At 51.6% G+C, this 14427-nt stretch overlaps 2 protein-coding genes across 15 annotated transcripts in view; both read right to left on the bottom strand.

The window, feature by feature from the left end:
- The window catches only part of YPEL1 (yippee like 1), a 30392-nt gene extending 24928 nt beyond the window's left edge, over positions 1–5464 (bottom strand). For all 11 annotated transcript variants that reach the window (XR_009544387.1, XR_009544386.1, XR_009544385.1 and 8 more), the window contains exon 1: positions 5305–5464. The gene's annotated coding sequence lies outside the window, so the exon portion shown is untranslated. The remainder of the gene's footprint in view (positions 1–5304) is intronic.
- Positions 5381–14427, bottom strand: part of MAPK1 (mitogen-activated protein kinase 1) — a 96757-nt gene continuing 87710 nt past the window's right edge. For 2 of the 4 annotated variants that reach the window (XM_060170786.1, XM_060170782.1), the window contains one exon: positions 8854–10376. The gene's annotated coding sequence lies outside the window, so the exon portion shown is untranslated. The other 2 variants (XM_060170785.1, XM_060170783.1) reach the window with 2 other exon arrangements.

Here is a 14427-nt window from a genome sequence, read left to right on the forward strand (position 1 = left end):
AAAAAAGAATGAAAAAAAAAAAAACCACAATGTTCAAGAACTGTGGGACAACTGTAAAAGGTATAACATGTACACAATGGGAATTCCAGAAGGAAAGGTGGGCAGAAGAAATGGTTAAAGTAATAATGGCTGAGAATATTCCAAAATTAATGACAAAACAAATCGTGATTCCAGGAATCTCAGACAACACTGAATGGGATAAATACCCAAAAATCTCCATGCACGTATATCATATCCAAGCTGCAGAAAACCAAAGACCAAGAGGGTATCTTGAAAGAAGCCAGAATAAAACAAACAACAAACAAACTCTCTTAACTATAGAGAAACAAGGATAGGAATCACAGCAGACTTCTTGTCAGAAGTCACACAAGCAAGGAGAGGACTGTAATATTTTAAATGCTTATATGGATCTAAATTTCTGATCTGTATCATTTTCCTTTTCTCTGAAGAATTCTTAAACGTTTTTTGCAAAGCAGATCTACCAGCAATAAACTCCTTTAGTTTTTGTCTAAGAAAGTCTTTTTTTTTTTTTTGGCCACACCGCACAGCATGCGGGATTCTAGTTCCCTGACCAGGGATCAAACCTGTGCCCCCTGCAGGGGAAGTGTGGGGTCTTAACCGCTGGACTGCCAGGGAAGTCCCTATTTCTCCATTTTTGAAGGATAATTTCACTGGTACAAGAAACAAGGTTTTTTTTTTTTTCTTTCAGTACAATGTTTAACAGGAGTGGTGAAAGGAGACATCCTCACCTTGTTCCTCATCTTGGGGAGGAAAGCATGCAGTTTCTCATTATCATGTGACCTGTAGGTTTTTTATAGATGCTTTTTAACAAGTTGAGCAAGTTCCCCTCTATTCCTAATTTGCTGAATTTTAATGATGAATGGGTGTTGGATTTTGTCAAATGTTTTTTCTGCATTTATTGATGTGCTCATATGAGTTTTCTTTAGCTTGTTGATGTGATGGCTCACGTCAACTGATTTCCAAGAATTGAACCAGCCTTGCATGCCTGGAATAAATCCATTTGGTCATGGCATATAATTCTTTTTATACATTATTGGATTCCATTTTCTAGTGTTTGGTTGAGCACTTCTGCATCTACATTCATAAAAGATACTTGTTTGTAGTTTCCTTTCTTGTAATGTCTTTATCTGGTTTTGGTATTAAGGTAATGATGGCCTCATAGAATGAGTTAGGTGTGTTCCCTCTGCTTCTATTTTCTGGAATAAACTTTAGAGAATCCATATAATTTCTTCCTTAAACCTGTGCCTGGTGCAGTTGTGGTCCTTGGTATTTACCTGAATGACTTGAAAACCTATGTCCACACAGAAACCTGCACACAAGTGTTTATAGCAACTTTATTATTGCCCCAAACTGGAAGCAACCAAGATGTCCTTGTGTAGGTGAACGGATAAACAAACTGTGGTCCATCCATACAGTGAACTTTGTTTGTTTGTTTTGCGGTACGCGGGCCTCTCACTGTTGTAGCCTCTCCCGTTGCAGAGCACAGGCTCCGGACACGCAGGCTCAGCAGCCATGGCTCACGGGCCCAGCCGCTCCATGGCATGTGGGATCTTCCCGGACCGGGGCATGAACCCGTGTCCCCTGCATCGGCAGGCGGACTCTCAACCACTGCGCCACCAGGGAAGCCCCATACAGTGAACTCTTCTTCAGTGATGAAAACGAGCTGTCATGAACTAGAATAGAATGGTTACCAGGGGCTAGGGGGTGGGGGGAATGGGGAGATGCTGGTCAAAGTGTGCAATTCTTTAGTTCTTCTTCAGTTCCGGTGGCAGGGCTGTCACGAAGGGGAGCTTGGCCTCCATCCTGGGGGGGCCTCAGCTCTCTGCTCCCTGCCTGTGGTCTCCAGCCTCCAGTTTGTTCTTACACTGGAGCCAGGACAGTGGGTGGGCTTGGAGGGAAGAACCAGGAAGGGCGTGGGGTCATGGGGCTGGAGCAGTAGGTGGGCAGCAAGGCAGACCCTCCACAGGAGGGGAGAGGTTTTGAGTAGGAGATTACCATGACCTGGGGATCTCATCCCCGAGGCTCGTGGCTGCTGTCCAAGTGGATAGAGGTGGGGATGTGGTGTCGAGGACCAGAGGGATGGGGGCAAGCTCCCTTGGGGGCCTGATACTGCTTCCAGAACCAGAAATGTACACCTGTTACTTCAAGGAAAAACAAAAGGCAAAGCCAAGCAGCAAAACACAAATGACAAGGAACGTGTGGGGGGGAGGGGGGAAGCACCGGTGTGGAACCCACTGCAGATGCAGGACACACCCGCCCTCCTGAGTCCTGGGAGCCACCATCCCAATTTCACCAGTGGAGACCCCAAGGGCCTGAAGTACCTCAGCTACAGGGTCAGGCTTAGGCTTCCATCTCTTCCCACCCCCCCCCCCCACCGGGCTGCGCCCCTCCCCCCAGCAGGGACCAAAGTGGGCCTGGCCAACGGCTCAGCGGCCAGACAGCGGGAGCTCAGGGGACTAGGGGTGAGTCTGCCTGCCTTTTGGAGCCCCTGCTGCCCGTGGACCTGCGTCCTCTGAACCCAGGCGGGGCATCCCACCCTGATGGCCGCACGATTTTAAATCAAGCGGTGGGTGGGTGGGCTGAATACCCGCACCTGCAGCAGCCAGTGTGGGAAACTAGAGAATGCACATTACAGGTCATTCCAGGTCGGCGCCCTCGCTGGCCACCGTGGGGGATGGGGTCAGACCCCACAGTCACCCAGCTACGTGTCTCTGGCCAGGCCAGTCTAAGCCACCACATCTGAAAAAGGGCGAGACGAGCCTGTGATCCCTCCAAAACTCTTAGGCTCCAGGCTATTCTAAGACCTTGTTCCTTGTGGAGCGGCCGGGCCATCCCACGACCCGGTGGGCGGTCAGGGAGGGGCCCCGTGCCCAGCCTCCGTCTGGGAGACAGCAGACGAGGCGTCCTGTTTGCTTGGCCGTCATGACATCCATCATCTGCCTTTTTCGTCCTCCTGACTTCACCCACATGCTCTGTCTGCACTGTCTGCTACTTGTCTTTTCAGGGAATGTACCCTGGTGGCAGCACACACCCCCCCGCCTGTCCTGAGCCCCCCGTACCTCCTGGCCAGGGGAGGCCTCCTCTGACGGTCACCTCCTCCTCCTTGCAACCTGCTTGGCCCAGCGTTTCCTTCTGAACCAGCATGTTCACAGACGACGCAGCTGCCTCTGCAGACATGCCCTTGCCAGACGCTGCATCAACACTGGACACTTCATTCTCCATCCTTACAAGCTCTTCTTCCTTATCATCTATCCCCCCACTCCCTATTTGTAATTCTCAGTGGTCTTAACAATGTTTCCTGCCCTTTTTAAAATATATTTTGTTTTTATTAGAATACGATTGCTTTACAATGCTGTTTCTGCCACACAGCAAAGTGAATCAGCCACACGCATACACACATTCCCTCCCTCTTGGACCTCCCCCACCATCCCACCCAACTAGGCCATCACAGAGCACCAGGCCGAGCTTGTTTCCTGCACTTTTAAATCAGGAGGCTGACCCCAGCTAATCCACCGGTGAGGCGCTCCCGCAGGTAACCCCCACACTGCTGGCCCTCCCTGGTCCACTGTGGACGTGGTGTCCTCTGTGGCCTCGTTTCTTCAATTGCTGCCTTTTGGTGGCATCTGCTCTTCTCTCTATGGCTTCTGAAATGATCATCTTTTGGTTCTTCTGGGGAAGAAACATCATGCTCTGTGGGATGGAGACAGGTAGGGGTGCTGGGCTGCCCCACCCCTGCTTATTCAGAGCAGGTGAATTTTGAGTTCACTTCATGAAAGGGCACTGGTGATAAAAAATACTTGAAAATTTGAAAAACGGATGTGTAAGTGCAGCAAAGACTTTCAAAAACAATCTAAGAAACCCCAGTTCTTCAGAAGAAATCAGCTCTGGCTCCCTGGTGCTATTCCCACTGGTCCCCATGGCGGGTCTATCGCTGTGGTCATGCACCCGTGTTCTCCTGCTCCCTGGGTGCTTGATTCAACCTCAGGAACCCCACACGCTCCAGCCTACAGAGCTGGCCAGCTCCCCACACTCACGGAATGGGAACACTTCAGTGTGGAGTAAGAGCACTCATTTGGGCTTTGAGAAAAGTAAAAAGTGGGCATAGATTTCTGGGAGTGGCGATGTGGCCACTGGTTCCTGCCCAATTCTGGCCTTAGGGTCAGCCTGGTGACCCACTGGGGACGGACAGCTGGCTTATGTGCCCACACCGCCAGGCTGAGCAGACCCCCCAACCACCCGCCAGCGCTCGGACCTGAAAGCTTTGGCCCCGGTGCCCCAGGCCACAGCTCCACTCCCCAGCCCCGCTGCACCCTTTCTGGTCCTCCCACTATTTCCACGACTGATACCAGACTTGTTACCTTCTGGTCTTACTGAAAAAGGGGCGGTGGCTCCCCTGCCCCTCTGGCCAAGAATTTCAAGCGTAATCCTCTCCAACTCCCACCCAATTCGGTGCTCCCCTTACCTAATACCTTCACCCCCCAACACCTCTTTCCCAAGCCTGCGGCCACAGCAGAAAAGAGCTGGAGGCCGTCCTCGGACCCAGCTCAGCACAGGCCGAGTCAGGACCCCAGTACCTGCTTCTGGTTGGTCTGGGGGAAAGCATGTCGACACCCAACATGTGAATGCACATTGTTATATACAGAATTCCTTAGACTCCCAATTTTAGAAAGAAATTATTTAGGAAACAGGATGAAGGAGAAGGAGAAAAAAGGAAATAACTTGTCCAGACATCAGTGATTAAAGATGCCTTAATTTTGAAATGAGGAGGCTCTTGCCTATTTTCTGTGTCCACAGCACTGGGGTGGCTTTCAAGGCCCTCATGAAGGGAGTGAGGATGACCTGCAGGGTCTCCCTGATCTGCTCAGAAAAAGACAAAACTTTGCTTTCTGATAAAAATGACTCGTTTTCACATTCCTGTTGTCATCATTCAGATTTTAAATCCACACATCTTTGTGGACCTGCACAGACATGGTCATTATCGCACAGCTGGTAGACTCCGGTCCTCTGGGCCTCTTCTGGCTGAGAGGTCCCCCTTCCCTCACAGGCCGGCAACTTCACGGATTTCCCGGCAGGCAGGGCCTGGCACCCAGTCCACTGCGAGCAGATCAGCCTTGAGGCCGGCAGAAGGTCTGCGTGACCGGAGTCTTCCAGGGGTGGTCACAGCTCAAGGTGATGGGTCTCTCCCCTCCCCTCACTGTTGTCACCCCCCAAGGGTGACCTGGCGAGCCCCAGGAGCCTCATTTGCACAGGACCCGGGTATGACAGCATCAGATCCCCTCCTACCTTCCTGTACCTCCCGCCACGCATGCTCAGCAGTGGCAGGTGCCTGTGCAGCCTTGGTGGCCGTGGCTGTCACTCAGCCGTCTCTCCCAGGCCCCGTATCATCCAGCTGTGGGTCACCGCTGATGACGTGGCCCCTCAGGTCAGCTCCACTGCAGGCCTCCTCGGATCTCCTCCTCCTCCTCACGACACCGTTCCCATTTCACCTGGACAGACATGTCGTGAGCACTGCCACCCCTTCTAGAAGATGAGCTTTGTCCTCAGCCATCCTTGGCGCTGGACTCAAAGAAAGCGCCCCCATGGCCTGGGTCTGCCTGGACCCACACCCCCAGCCTCAACCCTGCAGGTGGCCAAGCCCCCATGACACCAGGCCTCGCTCGGCTACTCCTCTGCAGACACCCCAGCTCCTCTCCCGCTCCCTCCCATCTCCACCTGCTCTGCAGTCACGGTCAGCCCTGGACACTCTGGTTCTGACTGAACACAGTGAACTGGGCCAGCCGAGATGCCATCTACAGTGCCAACCAGAATGGCTGCACTGCTGCTAAGGCCGGGGCTCACGATTAAAATGGGGAACGTAGGGTTATCAGACTCCTGTGTCCACTAACAGGAGGATCATCTGAATCGTCTAAAGGATTGGGACAACAGCAAAGCGTGTTCACCTCTCCAGGGAAAGCAAATGCAATACTAGTGCTTCAAACACCCCTCAGAAACTCCCAGTTCAGGTGGGATCCGCTCATTTGCCTGAAGAACGTTTGGGGCAGTTTTCCTCTCAGATGAACAGAAAATAGTTTGCTTAGCAGACACTCTCATGCTGCCTCACAACAAAACTTAAAGAAATAAAAAAACATTTAGGAAGATTTACCGCTTGCTTGGAGGTACTACGCTAGGCACTTGAAGTAGCTGTATATAACCTTCACCGTGCTCAAGGCGAGTGTGCCAGCTCCACGGTGCAGCTGTGGGTCCGAGGCCCAGAGCCGAGCTCCTGCTGTCTCACCGTGGACACTGCTGGTATCTTCTCTCGTAAATAAGCCACTGCACGATGCCCAACAGTGACAGGAACCAAATGTCCAACAGTCCCTCCCGTGGTCGTGATTTCTTGGTCTGAAAAGAGGCGGCCAGTGACACCTGCCCAGCAGCGGGGGTCGCTTAAGTTCAGGGAGATGAGAGGAGATGCGTGTGGCAATGCCTTCTCCCCCTACGGCCAAAGGTCTGAAGACCACTCTGGACAGACTAGGATTCCAGTGCCTCCAGAGCACCAGCTGACGGTACTACCGCCATGTTCTACGAGCAAAGTCAAACCAGAAGACGCACTTGCTTGGGAAACGTAATAAAGGACCAGGTGACTCCATATCTTCATGTATGAAATTCCAGTTAAACTAGACATGCACAGTACTATGTTATTTTGGTAACACGGACACAATTTAATGATTCTAATTTTTTTGTAGTTTTTGTTTTTTTACAAGTTAGGTGCCATAAACAGTCAAATAATCCATCTTTTAAAAAGTACGTTTACAACATCAAAAGAATTAAGATGAAATATAAACCTTTCTACTTACAATTTTTATACAGATTAACCAAATCACAAATACCACAAATAAATGTTAAGTTGTAACAATATAATGAATAAACATTCAGATTCTTAATAAAATCTTCCCTTAACATTTGTTTTTAACTTACCATTATACTAAATAATCTATGCAGAGTTTTGGGGTACAATACCAAGAAGGCACCAACAGTACAAAGCAGGTAACAAAGCAGTTTCAGATCTTGAGTGCTCTACACGGATAAACAGCACAGAAAAGGCCACGAGCTTCAGGGAAGCTGGTGCAAGCCTACAGCATCCCTCTGGATTTCCCGTCTCTGACCCACGATGCCAAGCTGGCTGCAGTGAGGAAGACAGCGCTTCCTCTGCTGGGACATGCCTCTCATCTGTACTAGGAGGATCATATTTCAAACACCAGCACAACAATTTTAAAGCACAAATGCTTTAAAACATAAGCAAAAGGACTGCTCAGATTTTCAAAACCACTACATTTACAAAAATATTTCCCTTAAACTTGGGATTGCTCCAAAACATTGATTTACAAATATAAAAGTATTATGGAAGGACCCAAAGCATGTGTGCATATGTATGTATATTAACATACTATTACCATACTATAGAAAAATTACCAATTTAAAATCTGTATTAACACGTAAGCAAATAAAGGTCAGTCTCCTCTGAATGGTCTGCGCATGACTGTTACTCGGCTTGTCGTAGGCAGTACACCTGTCTGCCTCAGGGACAGCCACCGACTACTGTGGCCCCGCCACACCCGTCGCTGTGCATGCAGTAGCAGGAGTCACGTGAACACACCGCACACCAACGCAGTGATCTTCTACCCTCATGTCCACGGTCTGCGTGTCTCTACCAGCTTTGAAGGCTGTGTCTGCACAGTCCTCCTGAGTTCTCTCAAGTCCATCCTGCTGGCTTGCTAGGTATTTTGTTTCATACTAAGTGAAAGGACTGGAATGCTTCGACAGGAATTTTTTGCTTACATTTTAGACACCAAAAAAGCCATCAGTCTGAAACTTATCTGCGTGGAGCAGTAATGGAGGCATTCGGGATCACCAGCATGAATTTAGATGACCTAACCTGTACATTTTTAGAGATGAAATATCCAAATGATGAGTCTTTCACACCTAACAGCTAGTACTTTTCACAGGTACCTTGGTTAAGACAATTCCTGACCTGTTAAACCAAGTTTAGCATGATTAGTAAAAAGCACACAACCTGTGGCTACAGGGGCTCTAGGATGCAGTTAGTGGTTTCATGCCCATCTGACTCCATGGTACCAGTGAGGGGGGGGAAAAGAGCCTAGAGTCCCCAGGGATTAGTAACCAAGGCTATGGCTTTCTTTCTAGTTAGAGGACTGCAGGTTAACCTCATAATACTGCTAACATTCCATTTAAAAAGTACAAAGAAACAAGAGCAATAAAACTATCAATGCTCCTTTAAAAATGTATCGAGGAACAGTCAAATCTCTATCTTTTCAATGCTGTGTGGACCTTCACAAGGCAGCTCTGTGCATGGAGGTGAAAATCACGTATCTCAGGGCAAAAACCTAGATGTAGTTTTGATTTCTGAGGATGAGTCAGCCACCTGCTCTGGCCCGTGAGGTGTGAGCACCAGCACGCTGGGCTGGGGGGTGGGGGGTGGGGGGGTGGAGCCCTTTCCAGCACTCAACTGGGACACAGGCCGGCCCTCTTTAGAAAGAATCAGAGAATCCAACCTGAGACATTTGGGCTGCTTCATCAGAGCGTGACAGAACACTGTAGACCTATGATCTGAAGAAACGAACATGTCAGAATTGATTCTCTGCTGTGTGGAAGGAAAAAAGAACCCTCCAGAAATGCTTTCTAAATCACCTGACGTAAAGCTAAGTGTTTGGGCAGTGCCTGGTGGGAAGGGGAGGCCTGCAAGCCTTTCTGTTCTAAAGCACAGACTGAGCCTGACTGTCCATTTGGACCCGCTAATCCAGAGGAAATCAACACCGAATCTTAACATGAATATGAAGATAGAAGATGTACATTTATTTCCATGAATTACAAGTGCATTGCTGTTCATATTAGCAGGCAGTCTTTATATAACCCATTCTCCATTGCTGTCAAAAATCAAACAAGAAAAAAAGGACAGCTGAGAAATGAAAAGCTAAAAATAGAATTATTTTTCCTAAGTGATCTGCTGGATAGCATTTTCCGTGGAACACAACTCAGAGGTAACAATAGATTTTTTGTTTCAATCATAGGCATGTGGCACTTGGACAGTCATCTCCGCACAGAAAGCTGTAACAGTCATGCGAGGGTACAGTAATTACTGAACAAGGCAGATTTCTCACCACACAGAGCAGTGGGGGAGTCAAGAGGAGGCACCGCACGGGGACAGAACACCGAGTCCACACCACAGGGTGCGGCGGCGGGAACAAACACTAGAGGGCTCAGGAGGGCAGGGGCTAGGGCTCCTTGCACGCAGGACCTAGTGCTAGCTGCTCCTGACGGCCTGAGCTCGGTGACATCAGAGACGTGAGCGAGCACTTGACGAAAGAACAGTGCTCCAGTTGTGAGCTCACGGAGGCTTTATTACAAACTGTTATATCGTAGGTTGAAAATGAACTTGAGATGCTGACATGCTGTAGGAGGAAAAGGAAGTGTACACTTTCTCATTGAAAGACGCAGTGTTCCTCTCCGCTAGACCCTCAGGCATCGAGCGTGGCTACAGCGCCCGTGGCACCTGTGCCCACTGGGCGTGGAGCTCAGCCCCACACCACCTGGGCAGCCTGCATGACCTCGCGCACCTCTCACCAAATCCCGAGAGAAGCTGCCACTTTACGTCTTTTTGCATAAGTCTTGCAAACACCCAGAACTGTATATAACACATTTTGGCAAGTGCTGTGCCCCTGTAAATGGTACAGGTGGAACTGCCCGATGCAGGATTTCTTCCTTTTATTTAGAAAAAGGGCTGAATTTTCTAAAAGTTGGGCAAGCAGTACATATACCTTACATCTGCTAGAGATTAATATGACAAAAGGAGAGGTGCGGACGAGCACCCACAGGGTCCAGGGGCGGGAGCACGAGCTGCAGGGGCCCCGGCAGGGTAGGAGAGGAGTGCAAAGAGGGGTCGTCACTGCCTTAAAGTGCCCGAGGAGCGGCCACCCTCCCGGAAGGTGAGACGCAGTGACCGACGGTGAGGGCGGGGTCAGCAGGGCATCGGGAGGGAGGACTAGGGAGGGTGGAACCACTGCATCTTTCAAACCAGAAAGCGATTAGTGACTAAAGCAAGGTGAGCAGTAGGTGCCCTGAAGTACATACTGCCACAGGTCACCGGAGGGCGACACACACAGGGGTGCCAGGAACAGTTCTCTGGACTGAAGGAATTCTTTGAAAGCATAAAAGCCACAACTACCAGAAACTGCCCCTCCGAATGGCTCAAAGGAGTCAGGTGGACACGCCGAGACAGGCTGGAGACGGGCCCGGGGTCAGGAGCTGGGAGGAAGAACAGCGATGCCTGCGCGTGGCCCGTCCTCGGAGCCCGTGTCCTGTTGGGAAACAGACAGACCGACTGTGAGCTAAGGGTGAACCACGTGGGAAAAGCAGCAGCAGCAGTGCTAGGAAAACGGAAGAGTGAAAAAGCAAAGGAAAAACACTCCTGCAGAAAAGGTCATCTCCCTCAGAACCACGTGGCACGAGTCACACCCGAGGCTCCTCAAGGGTGGGCTTGCCTCCACGCCCCCATCCCCGGGCACCTTTTCTCTCAGACGTTTCACAGAGGATGTTTCCAGAATACTCAGGGGGAGACACGCACGCTCGCTCACAGCCAGGCCGGCGTCAGTGTTCCCCAGATGCCATTAACCAACGGTCCAAACCAGAGTCTGAGAATCTTTGTAAACACATGTGTGAAGTGGAAAACGCTTCTGCCTCCTATTCTCAGCATGTCTCTCTCTGGATGAGCAGGTAGGTCAGAATCAACCACACAGGAGGCAGAAAGTGTTTTTTTTTTTAATGCTCAAGTTTTCTGTGACTAAGCACAACAAGCACAACCAAGTGCTGGTAGGAAGCGTGAAGCTGGTGGGCCTGGACCCTGGAAGTGCAGGAGGCGACCCAATGGCTGCTGTCCCGCCAGGCCCCCCTGGCCCTGCAGATGTCCGAGGATCCCTCAGGAGGCCCCTGAGGTCCCCCATCACTCTCCTAACATCTCTATTTTACTTGAGGAAATTATATTCTGGGTTAAATCCACTCCACCTGTTTCCAGACTAGCAGTTCTTGGCTGTGAGCACAGACGGCTGGGGGTGGGGCGTGGGTGGACGTGGGAATTCCCTCCACCCCGAGGACCATCCTGGGGAGGAGAAGCGCACGTTCTCTGTCTCACGACGAAGCCGCGTGGAGACAGCATGAGGGTAATCGAGTGTGTCAGGATGCCAGCAAAGCAGACCTTCCTTCCCCTGGAGACGTGGCCTGTTAAACGCCCACCGGCAGGTGTCACCTGGCTCACAGGCACTGCCAGGCGGATAGTCCTTGTCTGCTGCTCGGGGAGACGAGCTCGGGGGACAAGACGTGACCTCCCCCTAGAGGCGTGCCACCATGAACTGCAGCCACACCTAGCAGCTGGCAGAAAACTAAAACTGCCCTAAATGCTTTTATCTTTAATGAAACCAAAGGGAAACAACAGATTAATGCCCCTAGTAATCAGTCCCCCACCACCCCCCGAGAAAGTCCAGCGACGGGCTGGAGAAGGAGGAAGAAAGGCAGGCACCACCTCCTCTTCCCCAGCTTCTCAGGGAAGCAGGTAAGGAGATGGTCTGTAAGGATGAGGCTGAGACCCAAGGCTGGAGGAATCGGAGACTTGTCACAATGTATTAACCACTTATACCTTTTTACCTTTCCAGTGAAAACATTTCTAAAATAGAGCCCCTTAAACAAAATATAATGAACATACTTTGACCCTTTACAATCACTCAGAGCCGCCACTAAGAACATCAGTGAGCAGGGGACACCTAGGGTCTCCTCTGGAGTGGTCCCTGCTGTCCCCTCCAGCAAAGCCCCCACAGCTGTATGAGCACGATTCCCCGGCGGCCCCGTGTGTCACAGCACCAACACCTCCAGGCTCTCCTCTGTGCAGTTCCGCCCTCGCTGCAGACTGGGAACTCACACCCTGGTCCCTCCACCTCCCTGGGGAGCAAATCTAGGTGAAAAAAGATTTCTGAGTCTAAAGGACCTGGACTCTCTGCCTAGTTTTGCCACCGATGTATAATCTTGAGCAAAATGCTTAAACACACTCCTTCAGTTTCGTCAAGCGTAGACCTGGGCTGTGTGCTGACTTCAGAAAACGCTGCTGTGATCATCAAAAGGCAATGTCTGTGAAAGAACCTGGCCCAGAGCTTAACAACGCCCCCAACCCACCCTCCTCTGCACTCACTCTTCTATCCTAGATGACTAAATTATAAGTCAGTCTAGATGTTGGAAATTTCCTTTGAAATGCACAGAAAAAAACAAGATGGATTGATGGGCAGATGGAGGAATGCATGGACAGATACGTGAAAAGGCAAAGAAAGTATAATAAAACGTTAATCATAGGGTCGGGGTGGTGGGAATATGGGTGTCTACTGTAAAACCCTCAACTTCTCAGAATAGGTAAAAATTGTCATTTAAAAAACGTTTGGGAAAAAAATCAGGCTACAAGCACATTCTGTGCCTTCTGTGTGCCTGGAGGAAGTGAACTAAACACAGAGCAACCCCCCTGCCACTGCCTCCACTGGTGACAGGCCCCAACCCTGGATACTCAGAGCTGGGGTGGGCCCCGGGTGGGCTTGGTCCCCGTGTGCTAATGGCCTCCAGTAGGCATCCAGTCAGCAGCCTTGTCCTGTGGCCCAGGACCCTAGTCACTGTCACGTTCCCCTGTGCCTGCTGCCTGACCAGCCACCCCACAAGTCCCTGCTGAGGTCCCGCCACCCAGACTGCCCAGTGTCAGATGCCCTGACACTTCAGGACCTGAGACCACCTGTGAGGAGAGGCGGGCCCCTCCCCACCAGCGGGGCGCCCCCTCCCGGCGCTCTGCATCTTTGGGGTCGAACCCTCCCCTGGTGCAGCACCACAATGCTGGGCCTGACTCCCCGGGTCCTGCCATCAGGCTGCTAGAAAGCAAAGCCTGGGTCTTACCCATCCTTTCCCTCCTACCCGGCACTAAAGTACGTGACAGGGATTAAATGAACAATGACAAACTGATAGCTCCATCACCCCCAGATGTTCTACACCAAAGATGTGCATGATGGTCTGTGTCTTTCTCCCCTCTCAGGCCACGTGCTCCTCGGGGGCCACGTTCAGTCCTGTCTGTTCTGCTCACTGGGGTGAGCACACAGCATGTATGCCCTGAAACCAGAAGGCAGGGAAATCAGGGGCCATGAACACACAGGAAAGCAACCCATGGAAGGGACCATACAGAAAGTTGCTCAGCTCGACCTTCCAGGCCAGGGGTCAGTGGCCTAATTTGTAAAGAGCCAGCCAAAAGCTTATTCACCCAACGCAGCCAGGCTGACCTGGCACGGACACGGGGACGGAAGAGCAGGCCCCTGGCAGAGACAATCCCCCCACTGTGAATGCAGGCAGAGAGGCCAGGAAGGGGTGAAAACGGCTGGGTCCCAGGGGCCGCTTTCCTTCTGTCGGTGAATGACCGCACAGTGCCTTGTGTGCAACAAATTCTTCAAGAGATTGTCCTGATGTGAGGTGTGGACGGATGAACGCTTCCAACCCCACTGGACTGGCCTCCCTGTCCCCTGCGGCATCTCCCCTTCCTGCTCAGACACTTCCTGAAGGTTGGCTGCTAGGGGCACATGTGCTCGGGCTTGGAGTCTGGCCTCCAGTGTGTCCCAGCAAGGGCCTGCCAGTCCCCCTCCCTTGCTTGGTTAGGGAATCGGGGTCTTTTAGGCTCTGCTCCCCTCACTCCCCTGCAGTCACTGCTTCTCCCGACCACACCCCAGTCTGAGCCCCAGGTCTGGAAGCTCCTCTCCCACCCTCTCCTCTGCCCTGGTCCAGCCCTGGTGGCTCTGTGAGTAGGTGAGCTGATCACATCTGCTTGTAGCCCCCCTTCCGCCCTTCCCTATCCCCTGATCTGAGCTCCGGGGCTGGGACCCTGCCTTAGCACCGCTGCCTGTCCTTGGCAGCTGCTTCTGGTGGGACTGCCAGTGGCAGGCACTGAGAGGAAAAGCCTTCCTTCTTCTGCCTCTAGTGACACATGGCTCTTCGGGAGGGGTGGTCCTGGGTTTCAGAGGTACTGGAGGGTGGTGGTGACTCAGGCCCCTGAGGTCCCTGGGTCAGTGGCAGTCGGGCTCCTGACCCTCCTCAGCAGTGGTGATGCTCTAACAGCTGCAGTTCTGGCAGGGGCCCGGCACCCTCCGGGCCTGCTGACCAGACAGATGCTGGCTCACATCGCTTCCCCTCAGCCCCTGCAGACCCCCGTCTGCAGGAAGCCCCACCGCCCCGCTCTTGCTCTCCAGCCCTTCCACAGCCTCCTGACTGATCACACACCCTCTGTGTGAAATAGCTCAAGCAGCTTCTGATCTCAAGCCTGGACGCTGCCCAACACAGGCAACCTCA

This window comes from Lagenorhynchus albirostris, chromosome 14 (assembly GCF_949774975.1).
Source record: "Lagenorhynchus albirostris chromosome 14, mLagAlb1.1, whole genome shotgun sequence".
In the NCBI taxonomy this organism is placed as follows: Eukaryota; Metazoa; Chordata; class Mammalia; order Artiodactyla; family Delphinidae; genus Lagenorhynchus; species Lagenorhynchus albirostris.